This window comes from Microcebus murinus, unplaced genomic scaffold, assembly GCF_040939455.1.
Source record: "Microcebus murinus isolate Inina unplaced genomic scaffold, M.murinus_Inina_mat1.0 scaf043_hap2_Mmur4.0, whole genome shotgun sequence".
NCBI lineage: Eukaryota > Metazoa > Chordata > Mammalia > Primates > Cheirogaleidae > Microcebus > Microcebus murinus.
Window position 1 is genome coordinate 29,199 of NW_027438989.1, and position 16,247 is coordinate 45,445.

At 62.6% G+C, this 16,247-nt stretch overlaps 4 pseudogenes; all 4 read right to left on the reverse strand.

Annotated features, from left to right (window-relative positions):
* Positions 1-3,176: 3,176 nt before the first annotated feature.
* LOC142868807 (uncharacterized) lies at positions 3,177-3,295 on the reverse strand (annotated as a pseudogene).
* Positions 3,296-7,122: 3,827 nt separating this feature from the next.
* Positions 7,123-7,241, reverse strand: LOC142868808 (uncharacterized; annotated as a pseudogene).
* A 3,845-nt stretch (positions 7,242-11,086) lies between these two features.
* LOC142868809 (uncharacterized) lies at positions 11,087-11,205 on the reverse strand (annotated as a pseudogene).
* A 3,841-nt stretch (positions 11,206-15,046) lies between these two features.
* Positions 15,047-15,165, reverse strand: LOC142868810 (uncharacterized; annotated as a pseudogene).
* Positions 15,166-16,247: the final 1,082 nt, after the last annotated feature.

The following is a 16,247-nucleotide window of genomic DNA, read 5'->3' on the forward strand; positions in this document are numbered from 1 at the left end:
CCCGCACCTCTACCTACCGTGGGGGCCGGGACCCTCCTCTGTGTCCTCCTGTGGCCCAGTCCAAGGGGCCTGGGCCTGGCCGGGGCTGCATTGGACCCCGACCACCCTGGCGTGTGGACTCGCTAAAAATTGGCGATTAGATATTGGATTCCAGCGTCATTGAGGTCATTTCACTAATGAGTGCACCGCAAAGAGTTTCCTAATCCATCTGTGAGGGTGGCAACCGAAAGAGAATTTTAGAGCTGACAGAATAGGCGAGGAAAGGCATAGGAGATTTCCACACCCAGTAAGGAAGCCTTTCCCGAAGTGGAAGAAAGAAAGGAGCAAACAGAGACACCGGTAGCCCGCCCGGATCAGAGTCTGCCCCTGAGAGAATGTACCCTGACCAGGTTCACCCGTGGGTGGGTCGCGAGCTAGCGGCATTCAGAAGAGCGAGGCCCGCAGTCTGTGCAGAAGACACCTGCACTCGGGTGTGTGTGGCGGCACAATTCACAAGCAGCTCCAGATGTTAAACCAAGGAGAAGCCAGGGAGTTCCCAACGCCCCAGGTGTCCTCAGCCCACGACTGGCTGCTGTGGGAATGCGAAGCCCGGCTCCTTGTCTCAGAGCGGGGCAACCAGGAGGTGTGATGTCCACCCCGGGGTTCCCAGGAGGATCAGACTGAAGCTGGGACTTGGCCTGAAAGTGTCCCCTCGCATGGCCACCCCCTTCCCCTTCCTGCTCCTCTACTCCTGGTGCCCCTCCATCCAGGGGCCAGACCTTAAAGAGTCACCCGCAAGAGAATCCTGGTCCCAAAGGAGCCTTCTGGGGGACCCCTGCTGAGAGAGGTTGTGGGCATGGCCCGCTGGGGCTCTGCCCGACCCAGGGCTGAGAGATGCAACCTCCCAGCTCTGGGTCCCTGCAGGAAGTGTTGGCAAGCACAGGGCCAGTCCTCCAAAGGCCCAGGTGCAGGGAGCCCAGGCCAAGCAGCCTGTGGAAGAAGCCACATGCTGTGCCACCCCGGGGAACACGACTGCAGGCCCGGGCCCTTCCCACCTCCTCCTCCTCCTCCTCCTCCTCCTCCTCCTCCCACCCCGCCCCCGCCCCCGCCCCCACATGGCACAGGGCCCAGAGACACCTCAGACACTTGCTACCCAAAGTGCAAAGGGCATCAGTTGCTCCTCCAAACCCCCCCCCAGCCCAGCAGACCGCGTTGTCCAGCCAGCCCCCGGGCCTCCCTGGGGTGCCCAGCACAAAAGTGCAGACACCCACCGGACCCTCAATCTCAGTTTTCGGATGTTTTTGCCACTCTGAGGACCCGCAGGCCGGCTGGGCCTTCTGGCAGGACAGAGAGCCCCGGAATCCGACGTGGAGAGCTGGGTGTACGTCCCCATGAGGAGGCGGTCCCCACCTCCGCGGCTATCCCCTTGCGGGGAGCGGCAGCCGCGGGGCCTCAGAGAAGACACCAGGCTGGGCCCCCACGGCACAGCGGGAGCACGTCCCCCGCAGGCCACTTAGCGACGGCGGCCAGCCGGCGGACGGTTGGGTTGCGCGAGACGCTGCGGCCGCCCTGCTACCGGGTTCCTGGGAGGGCGTCCTGGAACCAGCGTCCACACCAAGCCCTTGGAAGGCCCAGGCCACGGAGGAGCCCCGTCAGGCAGGGGCCGAGGACGGTGACGGCCCGGGCGGGGAGGAGCGTGTCAGGCAGGGGCAGAGGACGGTGACAGGTGATAGGCCGGGCGGGAAGGAGTCAGTCAGGCAGGGGCCGTGGAGGAGACGGGCTGGGTAAGGGTTAGGGTTAGTGTCAGGGCACAAGTCACAATCGCAAAGACCTGGAAGCCACCCGAGTGCCCATCGACCCACGAGTGGGTAAATAAAATGTGGCGCGTGGACACCACGGAGTGCTATTCGGCTATGAGGAGCAGCGGTGAGGGGGCACCTCTCGTGGTTCTCCTGGCCAGAGCTGGAACCCGTTCCAGTAAGCCAAGTATCCCAAGAATGGACACACGAGCACCACGTGCTCGCGCTCACCAGCAAATGGGTACGAACCCATGGACACCTAAGTGGACACAGAGGAATCACCTTCTTCGGGTGGGTGTCGGGCGGGTGGGGGGAGGGGATGGGCATACACATCCATTAGGAATGGGGTGGGTACGCACCGACTGGGGGATGGGCGCACTTGAAGCTCTGACCCGAGGGGGGAGGCTGGGAGAGGGCAACGCACCCGTCCTTAACATTGGTGCCCCCACAATATGCTGGAACAACATGAGGGGTAAATGAATAAGAACACGGGGGGGGGAGGGGGGCACGGGCAACACATGTCACCTTAATACTTGGACTCCCATCATCTGCTTGAAAAGAGAGAGAAAAGAAAATGCAATAATAGAGATAAGAGACACTTTTTAAAAATAATGAATCCGGCCGGGCGCTGTGGCTCACGCCTGTAATCCTAGCTCTTGGGAGGCCGAGGCGGGCGGATTGCTCAAGGTCAGGAGTTCAAAACCAGCCTGAGCAAGAGCGAGACCCCGTCTCTACTATAAATAGAAAGAAATTAATTGGCCAACTGATATATATATAAAAAATTAGCGGGGCATGGTGGCGCATGCCTGCAGTCCCAGCTACCCGGGAGGCTGAGGCAGAAGGATCACTCGAGCCCAGGAGTTTGAAGTTGCTGTGAGCTAGGCTGACGCCACGGCACTCACTCTAGCCTGGGCAACAAACCGAGACTCTGTCTCAAAAAAAAAAAAAAAAAATGAATCCGAAGAGAAAAGTAAAAGGAGGCCTGTGGAGCAGGTCTGGGTGTGACTCCGGATCCCCGAACATCAGGTGCCACCACCAAAGATTCCTACGTGTAGCCCATAGAACCCCAAAAGCAACGGGAGGAGTTCTGGTCACATACTCCCTCAAAATGACATCCTGGCCTTCTTCTGGAACTCCCTCCCCTCTCAGACTCTCAAGGTTTCCTCCAGCGTGTCGGCTCCCACAGAGCAGACCTTTGGTCTGAGACCTGACAGTCCAGAAGCCACGCATGCTGCCGCGTGGCGGCGGTGTCACGGCTCGGGACAAGAGGAGGCCCCACGGTGCGGGCTGGGGCGCCAGGCACCGCGGCGGGCGCTGAGGGTGGGGGTCACCCCCACCCCGGGCCGCCCCCGCACTCCCAGAAACGCGACAGAACCAGAGGCAAAAAAAAAAAGAAGAAGCCTACGGCACCCGGTATTCCCGGGCGGTCTCCCATCCAAGTTCTAACCAGGCCCGACCCTGCTTAGCTTCCGAGACCAGACGGGATCGGGCGCGTTCGGGGTGGTGTGGCCGTGGACGGCGGAGGGCGCCCCTGCCCCGCTCAAGAAGCCGAGCCTCTCTGCGCTTCCCCGCCGCCTCCTCCCGCCCCAGGCCCCGCGCCGGGTCGGGCCTGTTGAGTTCGCCGGCCGGGTCCCGCGGGCTCCGAGGGACGGGGGTGACGGGCGGGGCGGGCAGGGAGCGGCGGGCCGGGGTTGGGGGCTGTCTCTGTATACACACACACTCACACTCACACGCACTCACTCACTCACACTCACACAAGATGCGCCTCCACGGCTGGACCCGCCAAGGTGGAGCCCTTCCAGCCCCCCTCCTCTCCTCGCCTGGCCTCCTTCACCTCCCCGCCCCCCACCCCCAGCGCGCCGGGGCCGCTGACTGCGCACGGGCGGGAGGGGCGGGGCGCTCGCCCTTTGACCCCAGCCAGGGGCGGCCCTCCCCCACAACCCCTTTCAGCTGCGCCCCCCACCCTGTGGCCCGGCGGCCGCCTATTCCCCCGGGCCAGGGCTGGGGCACAGCGCACGGGGGAGGGGAGCCAGTGTATGGGGCGTCTCTCTCTCTCTCTCGGGATGTGTCCCATGGGTGGGGTGGGGTGGCGTGGTTTGTGGGGCGCTGAAGAAATCAGTCCCCTCCATCTCCTCTCTCTGGAAAACACCCAAGCCCTTGGAGAACTGCCCGCACCTCTACCTACCGTGGGGGCCGGGACCCTCCTCTGTGTCCTCCTGTGGCCCAGTCCAAGGGGCCTGGGCCTGGCCGGGGCTGCATTGGACCCCGACCACCCTGGCGTGTGGACTCGCTAAAAATTGGCGATTAGATATTGGATTCCAGCGTCATTGAGGTCATTTCACTAATGAGTGCACCGCAAAGAGTTTCCTAATCCATCTGTGAGGGTGGCAACCGAAAGAGAATTTTAGAGCTGACAGAATAGGCGAGGAAAGGCATAGGAGATTTCCACACCCAGTAAGGAAGCCTTTCCCGAAGTGGAAGAAAGAAAGGAGCAAACAGAGACACCGGTAGCCCGCCCGGATCAGAGTCTGCCCCTGAGAGAAAGTACCCTGACCAGGTTCACCCGTGGGTGGGTCGCGAGCTAGCGGCATTCAGAAGAGGGAGGCCCGCAGTCTGTGCAGAAGACACCTGCACTCGGGTGTGTGTGGCGGCACAATTCACAAGCAGCTCCAGATGTTAAACCAAGGAGAAGCCAGGGAGTTCCCAACGCCCCAGGTGTCCTCAGCCCACGACTGGCTGCTGTGGGAATGCGAAGCCCGGCTCCTTGTCTCAGAGCGGGGCAACCAGGAGGTGTGATGTCCACCCCGGGGTTCCCAGGAGGATCAGACTGAAGCTGGGACTTGGCCTGAAAGTGTCCCCTCGCATGGCCACCCCCTTCCCCTTCCTGCTCCTCTACTCCTGGTGCCCCTCCATCCAGGGGCCAGACCTTAAAGAGTCACCCGCAAGAGAATCCTGGTCCCAAAGGAGCCTTCTGGGGGACCCCTGCTGAGAGAGGTTGTGGGCATGGCCCGCTGGGGCTCTGCCCGACCCAGGGCTGAGAGATGCAACCTCCCAGCTCTGGGTCCCTGCAGGAAGTGTTGGCAAGCACAGGGCCAGTCCTCCAAAGGCCCAGGTGCAGGGAGCCCAGGCCAAGCAGCCTGTGGAAGAAGCCACATGCTGTGCCACCCCGGGGAACACGACTGCAGGCCCGGGCCCTTCCCACCTCCTCCTCCTCCTCCTCCTCCTCCTCCTCCTCCCACCCCGCCCCCGCCCCCGCCCCCACATGGCACAGGGCCCAGAGACACCTCAGACACTTGCTACCCAAAGTGCAAAGGGCATCAGTTGCTCCTCCAAACCCCCCCCCAGCCCAGCAGACCGCGTTGTCCAGCCAGCCCCCGGGCCTCCCTGGGGTGCCCAGCACAAAAGTGCAGACACCCACCGGACCCTCAATCTCAGTTTTCGGATGTTTTTGCCACTCTGAGGACCCGCAGGCCGGCTGGGCCTTCTGGCAGGACAGAGAGCCCCGGAATCCGACGTGGAGAGCTGGGTGTACGTCCCCATGAGGAGGCGGTCCCCACCTCCGCGGCTATCCCCTTGCGGGGAGCGGCAGCCGCGGGGCCTCAGAGAAGACACCAGGCTGGGCCCCCACGGCACAGCGGGAGCACGTCCCCCGCAGGCCACTTAGCGACGGCGGCCAGCCGGCGGACGGTTGGGTTGCGCGAGACGCTGCGGCCGCCCTGCTACCGGGTTCCTGGGAGGGCGTCCTGGAACCAGCGTCCACACCAAGCCCTTGGAAGGCCCAGGCCACGGAGGAGCCCCGTCAGGCAGGGGCCGAGGACGGTGACGGCCCGGGCGGGGAGGAGCGTGTCAGGCAGGGGCAGAGGACGGTGACAGGTGATAGGCCGGGCGGGAAGGAGTCAGTCAGGCAGGGGCCGTGGAGGAGACGGGCTGGGTAAGGGTTAGGGTTAGTGTCAGGGCACAAGTCACAATCGCAAAGACCTGGAAGCCACCCGAGTGCCCATCGACCCACGAGTGGGTAAATAAAATGTGGCGCGTGGACACCACGGAGTGCTATTCGGCTATGAGGAGCAGCGGTGAGGGGGCACCTCTCGTGGTTCTCCTGGCCAGAGCTGGAACCCGTTCCAGTAAGCCAAGTATCCCAAGAATGGACACACGAGCACCACGTGCTCGCGCTCACCAGCAAATGGGTACGAACCCATGGACACCTAAGTGGACACAGAGGAATCACCTTCTTCGGGTGGGTGTCGGGCGGGTGGGGGGAGGGGATGGGCATACACATCCATTAGGAATGGGGTGGGTACGCACCGACTGGGGGATGGGCGCACTTGAAGCTCTGACCCGAGGGGGGAGGCTGGGAGAGGGCAACGCACCCGTCCTTAACATTGGTGCCCCCACAATATGCTGGAACAACATGAGGGGTAAATGAATAAGAACACGGGGGGGGAGGGGGGCACGGGCAACACATGTCACCTTAATACTTGGACTCCCATCATCTGCTTGAAAAGAGAGAGAAAAGAAAATGCAATAATAGAGATAAGAGACACTTTTTAAAAATAATGAATCCGGCCGGGCGCTGTGGCTCACGCCTGTAATCCTAGCTCTTGGGAGGCCGAGGCGGGCGGATTGCTCAAGGTCAGGAGTTCAAAACCAGCCTGAGCAAGAGCGAGACCCCGTCTCTACTATAAATAGAAAGAAATTAATTGGCCAACTGATATATATATAAAAAATTAGCGGGGCATGGTGGCGCATGCCTGCAGTCCCAGCTACCCGGGAGGCTGAGGCAGAAGGATCACTCGAGCCCAGGAGTTTGAAGTTGCTGTGAGCTAGGCTGACGCCACGGCACTCACTCTAGCCTGGGCAACAAACCGAGACTCTGTCTCAAAAAAAAAAAAAAAAAAATGAATCCGAAGAGAAAAGTAAAAGGAGGCCTGTGGAGCAGGTCTGGGTGTGACTCCGGATCCCCGAACATCAGGTGCCACCACCAAAGATTCCTACGTGTAGCCCATAGAACCCCAAAAGCAACGGGAGGAGTTCTGGTCACATACTCCCTCAAAATGACATCCTGGCCTTCTTCTGGAACTCCCTCCCCTCTCAGACTCTCAAGGTTTCCTCCAGCGTGTCGGCTCCCACAGAGCAGACCTTTGGTCTGAGACCTGACAGTCCAGAAGCCACGCATGCTGCCGCGTGGCGGCGGTGTCACGGCTCGGGACAAGAGGAGGCCCCACGGTGCGGGCTGGGGCGCCAGGCACCGCGGCGGGCGCTGAGGGTGGGGGTCACCCCCACCCCGGGCCGCCCCCGCACTCCCAGAAACGCGACAGAACCAGAGGCAAAAAAAAAAAGAAGAAGCCTACGGCACCCGGTATTCCCGGGCGGTCTCCCATCCAAGTTCTAACCAGGCCCGACCCTGCTTAGCTTCCGAGACCAGACGGGATCGGGCGCGTTCGGGGTGGTGTGGCCGTGGACGGCGGAGGGCGCCCCTGCCCCGCTCAAGAAGCCGAGCCTCTCTGCGCTTCCCCGCCGCCTCCTCCCGCCCCAGGCCCCGCGCCGGGTCGGGCCTGTTGAGTTCGCCGGCCGGGTCCCGCGGGCTCCGAGGGACGGGGGTGACGGGCGGGGCGGGCAGGGAGCGGCGGGCCGGGGTTGGGGGCTGTCTCTGTATACACACACACTCACACTCACACGCACTCACTCACTCACACTCACACAAGATGCGCCTCCACGGCTGGACCCGCCAAGGTGGAGCCCTTCCAGCCCCCCTCCTCTCCTCGCCTGGCCTCCTTCACCTCCCCGCCCCCCACCCCCAGCGCGCCGGGGCCGCTGACTGCGCACGGGCGGGAGGGGCGGGGCGCTCGCCCTTTGACCCCAGCCAGGGGCGGCCCTCCCCCACAACCCCTTTCAGCTGCGCCCCCCACCCTGTGGCCCGGCGGCCGCCTATTCCCCCGGGCCAGGGCTGGGGCACAGCGCACGGGGGAGGGGAGCCAGTGTATGGGGCGTCTGTCTCTCTCTCTCTCTCTCTCTCTCTCTCGGGATGTGTCCCATGGGTGGGGTGGGGTGGCGTGGTTTGTGGGGCGCTGAAGAAATCAGTCCCCTCCATCTCCTCTCTCTGGAAAACACCCAAGCCCTTGGAGAACTGCCCGCACCTCTACCTACCGTGGGGGCCGGGACCCTCCTCTGTGTCCTCCTGTGGCCCAGTCCAAGGGGCCTGGGCCTGGCCGGGGCTGCATTGGACCCCGACCACCCTGGCGTGTGGACTCGCTAAAAATTGGCGATTAGATATTGGATTCCAGCGTCATTGAGGTCATTTCACTAATGAGTGCACCGCAAAGAGTTTCCTAATCCATCTGTGAGGGTGGCAACCGAAAGAGAATTTTAGAGCTGACAGAATAGGCGAGGAAAGGCATAGGAGATTTCCACACCCAGTAAGGAAGCCTTTCCCGAAGTGGAAGAAAGAAAGGAGCAAACAGAGACACCGGTAGCCCGCCCGGATCAGAGTCTGCCCCTGAGAGAATGTACCCTGACCAGGTTCACCCGTGGGTGGGTCGCGAGCTAGCGGCATTCAGAAGAGCGAGGCCCGCAGTCTGTGCAGAAGACACCTGCACTCGGGTGTGTGTGGCGGCACAATTCACAAGCAGCTCCAGATGTTAAACCAAGGAGAAGCCAGGGAGTTCCCAACGCCCCAGGTGTCCTCAGCCCACGACTGGCTGCTGTGGGAATGCGAAGCCCGGCTCCTTGTCTCAGAGCGGGGCAACCAGGAGGTGTGATGTCCACCCCGGGGTTCCCAGGAGGATCAGACTGAAGCTGGGACTTGGCCTGAAAGTGTCCCCTCGCATGGCCACCCCCTTCCCCTTCCTGCTCCTCTACTCCTGGTGCCCCTCCATCCAGGGGCCAGACCTTAAAGAGTCACCCGCAAGAGAATCCTGGTCCCAAAGGAGCCTTCTGGGGGACCCCTGCTGAGAGAGGTTGTGGGCATGGCCCGCTGGGGCTCTGCCCGACCCAGGGCTGAGAGATGCAACCTCCCAGCTCTGGGTCCCTGCAGGAAGTGTTGGCAAGCACAGGGCCAGTCCTCCAAAGGCCCAGGTGCAGGGAGCCCAGGCCAAGCAGCCTGTGGAAGAAGCCACATGCTGTGCCACCCCGGGGAACACGACTGCAGGCCCGGGCCCTTCCCACCTCCTCCTCCTCCTCCTCCTCCTCCTCCTCCTCCCACCCCGCCCCCGCCCCCGCCCCCACATGGCACAGGGCCCAGAGACACCTCAGACACTTGCTACCCAAAGTGCAAAGGGCATCAGTTGCTCCTCCAAACCCCCCCCCAGCCCAGCAGACCGCGTTGTCCAGCCAGCCCCCGGGCCTCCCTGGGGTGCCCAGCACAAAAGTGCAGACACCCACCGGACCCTCAATCTCAGTTTTCGGATGTTTTTGCCACTCTGAGGACCCGCAGGCCGGCTGGGCCTTCTGGCAGGACAGAGAGCCCCGGAATCCGACGTGGAGAGCTGGGTGTACGTCCCCATGAGGAGGCGGTCCCCACCTCCGCGGCTATCCCCTTGCGGGGAGCGGCAGCCGCGGGGCCTCAGAGAAGACACCAGGCTGGGCCCCCACGGCACAGCGGGAGCACGTCCCCCGCAGGCCACTTAGCGACGGCGGCCAGCCGGCGGACGGTTGGGTTGCGCGAGACGCTGCGGCCGCCCTGCTACCGGGTTCCTGGGAGGGCGTCCTGGAACCAGCGTCCACACCAAGCCCTTGGAAGGCCCAGGCCACGGAGGAGCCCCGTCAGGCAGGGGCCGAGGACGGTGACGGCCCGGGCGGGGAGGAGCGTGTCAGGCAGGGGCAGAGGACGGTGACAGGTGATAGGCCGGGCGGGAAGGAGTCAGTCAGGCAGGGGCCGTGGAGGAGACGGGCTGGGTAAGGGTTAGGGTTAGTGTCAGGGCACAAGTCACAATCGCAAAGACCTGGAAGCCACCCGAGTGCCCATCGACCCACGAGTGGGTAAATAAAATGTGGCGCGTGGACACCACGGAGTGCTATTCGGCTATGAGGAGCAGCGGTGAGGGGGCACCTCTCGTGGTTCTCCTGGCCAGAGCTGGAACCCGTTCCAGTAAGCCAAGTATCCCAAGAATGGACACACGAGCACCACGTGCTCGCGCTCACCAGCAAATGGGTACGAACCCATGGACACCTAAGTGGACACAGAGGAATCACCTTCTTCGGGTGGGTGTCGGGCGGGTGGGGGGAGGGGATGGGCATACACATCCATTAGGAATGGGGTGGGTACGCACCGACTGGGGGATGGGCGCACTTGAAGCTCTGACCCGAGGGGGGAGGCTGGGAGAGGGCAACGCACCCGTCCTTAACATTGGTGCCCCCACAATATGCTGGAACAACATGAGGGGTAAATGAATAAGAACACGGGGGGGGGGAGGGGGGCACGGGCAACACATGTCACCTTAATACTTGGACTCCCATCATCTGCTTGAAAAGAGAGAGAAAAGAAAATGCAATAATAGAGATAAGAGACACTTTTTAAAAATAATGAATCCGGCCGGGCGCTGTGGCTCACGCCTGTAATCCTAGCTCTTGGGAGGCCGAGGCGGGCGGATTGCTCAAGGTCAGGAGTTCAAAACCAGCCTGAGCAAGAGCGAGACCCCGTCTCTACTATAAATAGAAAGAAATTAATTGGCCAACTGATATATATATAAAAAATTAGCGGGGCATGGTGGCGCATGCCTGCAGTCCCAGCTACCCGGGAGGCTGAGGCAGAAGGATCACTCGAGCCCAGGAGTTTGAAGTTGCTGTGAGCTAGGCTGACGCCACGGCACTCACTCTAGCCTGGGCAACAAACCGAGACTCTGTCTCAAAAAAAAAAAAAAAAAAATGAATCCGAAGAGAAAAGTAAAAGGAGGCCTGTGGAGCAGGTCTGGGTGTGACTCCGGATCCCCGAACATCAGGTGCCACCACCAAAGATTCCTACGTGTAGCCCATAGAACCCCAAAAGCAACGGGAGGAGTTCTGGTCACATACTCCCTCAAAATGACATCCTGGCCTTCTTCTGGAACTCCCTCCCCTCTCAGACTCTCAAGGTTTCCTCCAGCGTGTCGGCTCCCACAGAGCAGACCTTTGGTCTGAGACCTGACAGTCCAGAAGCCACGCATGCTGCCGCGTGGCGGCGGTGTCACGGCTCGGGACAAGAGGAGGCCCCACGGTGCGGGCTGGGGCGCCAGGCACCGCGGCGGGCGCTGAGGGTGGGGGTCACCCCCACCCCGGGCCGCCCCCGCACTCCCAGAAACGCGACAGAACCAGAGGCAAAAAAAAAAAGAAGAAGCCTACGGCACCCGGTATTCCCGGGCGGTCTCCCATCCAAGTTCTAACCAGGCCCGACCCTGCTTAGCTTCCGAGACCAGACGGGATCGGGCGCGTTCGGGGTGGTGTGGCCGTGGACGGCGGAGGGCGCCCCTGCCCCGCTCAAGAAGCCGAGCCTCTCTGCGCTTCCCCGCCGCCTCCTCCCGCCCCAGGCCCCGCGCCGGGTCGGGCCTGTTGAGTTCGCCGGCCGGGTCCCGCGGGCTCCGAGGGACGGGGGTGACGGGCGGGGCGGGCAGGGAGCGGCGGGCCGGGGTTGGGGGCTGTCTCTGTATACACACACACTCACACTCACACGCACTCACTCACTCACACTCACACAAGATGCGCCTCCACGGCTGGACCCGCCAAGGTGGAGCCCTTCCAGCCCCCCTCCTCTCCTCGCCTGGCCTCCTTCACCTCCCCGCCCCCCACCCCCAGCGCGCCGGGGCCGCTGACTGCGCACGGGCGGGAGGGGCGGGGCGCTCGCCCTTTGACCCCAGCCAGGGGCGGCCCTCCCCCACAACCCCTTTCAGCTGCGCCCCCCACCCTGTGGCCCGGCGGCCGCCTATTCCCCCGGGCCAGGGCTGGGGCACAGCGCACGGGGGAGGGGAGCCAGTGTATGGGGCGTCTGTCTCTCTCTCTCTCTCTCTCTCTCTCGGGATGTGTCCCATGGGTGGGGTGGGGTGGCGTGGTTTGTGGGGCGCTGAAGAAATCAGTCCCCTCCATCTCCTCTCTCTGGAAAACACCCAAGCCCTTGGAGAACTGCCCGCACCTCTACCTACCGTGGGGGCCGGGACCCTCCTCTGTGTCCTCCTGTGGCCCAGTCCAAGGGGCCTGGGCCTGGCCGGGGCTGCATTGGACCCCGACCACCCTGGCGTGTGGACTCGCTAAAAATTGGCGATTAGATATTGGATTCCAGCGTCATTGAGGTCATTTCACTAATGAGTGCACCGCAAAGAGTTTCCTAATCCATCTGTGAGGGTGGCAACCGAAAGAGAATTTTAGAGCTGACAGAATAGGCGAGGAAAGGCATAGGAGATTTCCACACCCAGTAAGGAAGCCTTTCCCGAAGTGGAAGAAAGAAAGGAGCAAACAGAGACACCGGTAGCCCGCCCGGATCAGAGTCTGCCCCTGAGAGAATGTACCCTGACCAGGTTCACCCGTGGGTGGGTCGCGAGCTAGCGGCATTCAGAAGAGCGAGGCCCGCAGTCTGTGCAGAAGACACCTGCACTCGGGTGTGTGTGGCGGCACAATTCACAAGCAGCTCCAGATGTTAAACCAAGGAGAAGCCAGGGAGTTCCCAACGCCCCAGGTGTCCTCAGCCCACGACTGGCTGCTGTGGGAATGCGAAGCCCGGCTCCTTGTCTCAGAGCGGGGCAACCAGGAGGTGTGATGTCCACCCCGGGGTTCCCAGGAGGATCAGACTGAAGCTGGGACTTGGCCTGAAAGTGTCCCCTCGCATGGCCACCCCCTTCCCCTTCCTGCTCCTCTACTCCTGGTGCCCCTCCATCCAGGGGCCAGACCTTAAAGAGTCACCCGCAAGAGAATCCTGGTCCCAAAGGAGCCTTCTGGGGGACCCCTGCTGAGAGAGGTTGTGGGCATGGCCCGCTGGGGCTCTGCCCGACCCAGGGCTGAGAGATGCAACCTCCCAGCTCTGGGTCCCTGCAGGAAGTGTTGGCAAGCACAGGGCCAGTCCTCCAAAGGCCCAGGTGCAGGGAGCCCAGGCCAAGCAGCCTGTGGAAGAAGCCACATGCTGTGCCACCCCGGGGAACACGACTGCAGGCCCGGGCCCTTCCCACCTCCTCCTCCTCCTCCTCCTCCTCCTCCTCCTCCCACCCCGCCCCCGCCCCCGCCCCCACATGGCACAGGGCCCAGAGACACCTCAGACACTTGCTACCCAAAGTGCAAAGGGCATCAGTTGCTCCTCCAAACCCCCCCCCAGCCCAGCAGACCGCGTTGTCCAGCCAGCCCCCGGGCCTCCCTGGGGTGCCCAGCACAAAAGTGCAGACACCCACCGGACCCTCAATCTCAGTTTTCGGATGTTTTTGCCACTCTGAGGACCCGCAGGCCGGCTGGGCCTTCTGGCAGGACAGAGAGCCCCGGAATCCGACGTGGAGAGCTGGGTGTACGTCCCCATGAGGAGGCGGTCCCCACCTCCGCGGCTATCCCCTTGCGGGGAGCGGCAGCCGCGGGGCCTCAGAGAAGACACCAGGCTGGGCCCCCACGGCACAGCGGGAGCACGTCCCCCGCAGGCCACTTAGCGACGGCGGCCAGCCGGCGGACGGTTGGGTTGCGCGAGACGCTGCGGCCGCCCTGCTACCGGGTTCCTGGGAGGGCGTCCTGGAACCAGCGTCCACACCAAGCCCTTGGAAGGCCCAGGCCACGGAGGAGCCCCGTCAGGCAGGGGCCGAGGACGGTGACGGCCCGGGCGGGGAGGAGCGTGTCAGGCAGGGGCAGAGGACGGTGACAGGTGATAGGCCGGGCGGGAAGGAGTCAGTCAGGCAGGGGCCGTGGAGGAGACGGGCTGGGTAAGGGTTAGGGTTAGTGTCAGGGCACAAGTCACAATCGCAAAGACCTGGAAGCCACCCGAGTGCCCATCGACCCACGAGTGGGTAAATAAAATGTGGCGCGTGGACACCACGGAGTGCTATTCGGCTATGAGGAGCAGCGGTGAGGGGGCACCTCTCGTGGTTCTCCTGGCCAGAGCTGGAACCCGTTCCAGTAAGCCAAGTATCCCAAGAATGGACACACGAGCACCACGTGCTCGCGCTCACCAGCAAATGGGTACGAACCCATGGACACCTAAGTGGACACAGAGGAATCACCTTCTTCGGGTGGGTGTCGGGCGGGTGGGGGGAGGGGATGGGCATACACATCCATTAGGAATGGGGTGGGTACGCACCGACTGGGGGATGGGCGCACTTGAAGCTCTGACCCGAGGGGGGAGGCTGGGAGAGGGCAACGCACCCGTCCTTAACATTGGTGCCCCCACAATATGCTGGAACAACATGAGGGGTAAATGAATAAGAACACGGGGGGGGAGGGGGGCACGGGCAACACATGTCACCTTAATACTTGGACTCCCATCATCTGCTTGAAAAGAGAGAGAAAAGAAAATGCAATAATAGAGATAAGAGACACTTTTTAAAAATAATGAATCCGGCCGGGCGCTGTGGCTCACGCCTGTAATCCTAGCTCTTGGGAGGCCGAGGCGGGCGGATTGCTCAAGGTCAGGAGTTCAAAACCAGCCTGAGCAAGAGCGAGACCCCGTCTCTACTATAAATAGAAAGAAATTAATTGGCCAACTGATATATATATAAAAAATTAGCGGGGCATGGTGGCGCATGCCTGCAGTCCCAGCTACCCGGGAGGCTGAGGCAGAAGGATCACTCGAGCCCAGGAGTTTGAAGTTGCTGTGAGCTAGGCTGACGCCACGGCACTCACTCTAGCCTGGGCAACAAACCGAGACTCTGTCTCAAAAAAAAAAAAAAAAAAATGAATCCGAAGAGAAAAGTAAAAGGAGGCCTGTGGAGCAGGTCTGGGTGTGACTCCGGATCCCCGAACATCAGGTGCCACCACCAAAGATTCCTACGTGTAGCCCATAGAACCCCAAAAGCAACGGGAGGAGTTCTGGTCACATACTCCCTCAAAATGACATCCTGGCCTTCTTCTGGAACTCCCTCCCCTCTCAGACTCTCAAGGTTTCCTCCAGCGTGTCGGCTCCCACAGAGCAGACCTTTGGTCTGAGACCTGACAGTCCAGAAGCCACGCATGCTGCCGCGTGGCGGCGGTGTCACGGCTCGGGACAAGAGGAGGCCCCACGGTGCGGGCTGGGGCGCCAGGCACCGCGGCGGGCGCTGAGGGTGGGGGTCACCCCCACCCCGGGCCGCCCCCGCACTCCCAGAAACGCGACAGAACCAGAGGCAAAAAAAAAAAGAAGAAGCCTACGGCACCCGGTATTCCCGGGCGGTCTCCCATCCAAGTTCTAACCAGGCCCGACCCTGCTTAGCTTCCGAGACCAGACGGGATCGGGCGCGTTCGGGGTGGTGTGGCCGTGGACGGCGGAGGGCGCCCCTGCCCCGCTCAAGAAGCCGAGCCTCTCTGCGCTTCCCCGCCGCCTCCTCCCGCCCCAGGCCCCGCGCCGGGTCGGGCCTGTTGAGTTCGCCGGCCGGGTCCCGCGGGCTCCGAGGGACGGGGGTGACGGGCGGGGCGGGCAGGGAGCGGCGGGCCGGGGTTGGGGGCTGTCTCTGTATACACACACACTCACACTCACACGCACTCACTCACTCACACTCACACAAGATGCGCCTCCACGGCTGGACCCGCCAAGGTGGAGCCCTTCCAGCCCCCCTCCTCTCCTCGCCTGGCCTCCTTCACCTCCCCGCCCCCCACCCCCAGCGCGCCGGGGCCGCTGACTGCGCACGGGCGGGAGGGGCGGGGCGCTCGCCCTTTGACCCCAGCCAGGGGCGGCCCTCCCCCACAACCCCTTTCAGCTGCGCCCCCCACCCTGTGGCCCGGCGGCCGCCTATTCCCCCGGGCCAGGGCTGGGGCACAGCGCACGGGGGAGGGGAGCCAGTGTATGGGGCGTCTCTCTCTCTCTCTCGGGATGTGTCCCATGGGTGGGGTGGGGTGGCGTGGTTTGTGGGGCGCTGAAGAAATCAGTCCCCTCCATCTCCTCCCTCTGGAAAACACCCAAGCCCTTGGAGAACTGCCCGCACCTCTACCTACCGTGGGGACCGGGACCCTCCTCTGTGTCCTCCTGTGGCCCAGTCCAAGGGGCCTGGGCCTGGCCGGGGCTGCATTGGACCCCGACCACCCTGGCGTGTGGACTCGCTAAAAATTGGCGATTAGATATTGGATTCCAGCGTCATTGAGGTCATTTCACTAATGAGTGCACCGCAAAGAGTTTCCTAATCCATCTGTGAGGGTGGCAACCGAAAGAGAATTTTAGAGCTGACAGAATAGGCGAGGAAAGGCATAGGAGATTTCCACACCCAGTAAGGAAGCCTTTCCCGAAGTGGAAGAAAGAAAGGAGCAAACAGAGACACCGGTAGCCCGCCCGGATCAGAGTCTGCCCCTGAGAGAAAGTACCCTGACCAGGTTCACCCGTGGGTGGGTCGCGAGCTAGCGGCATTCAGAAGA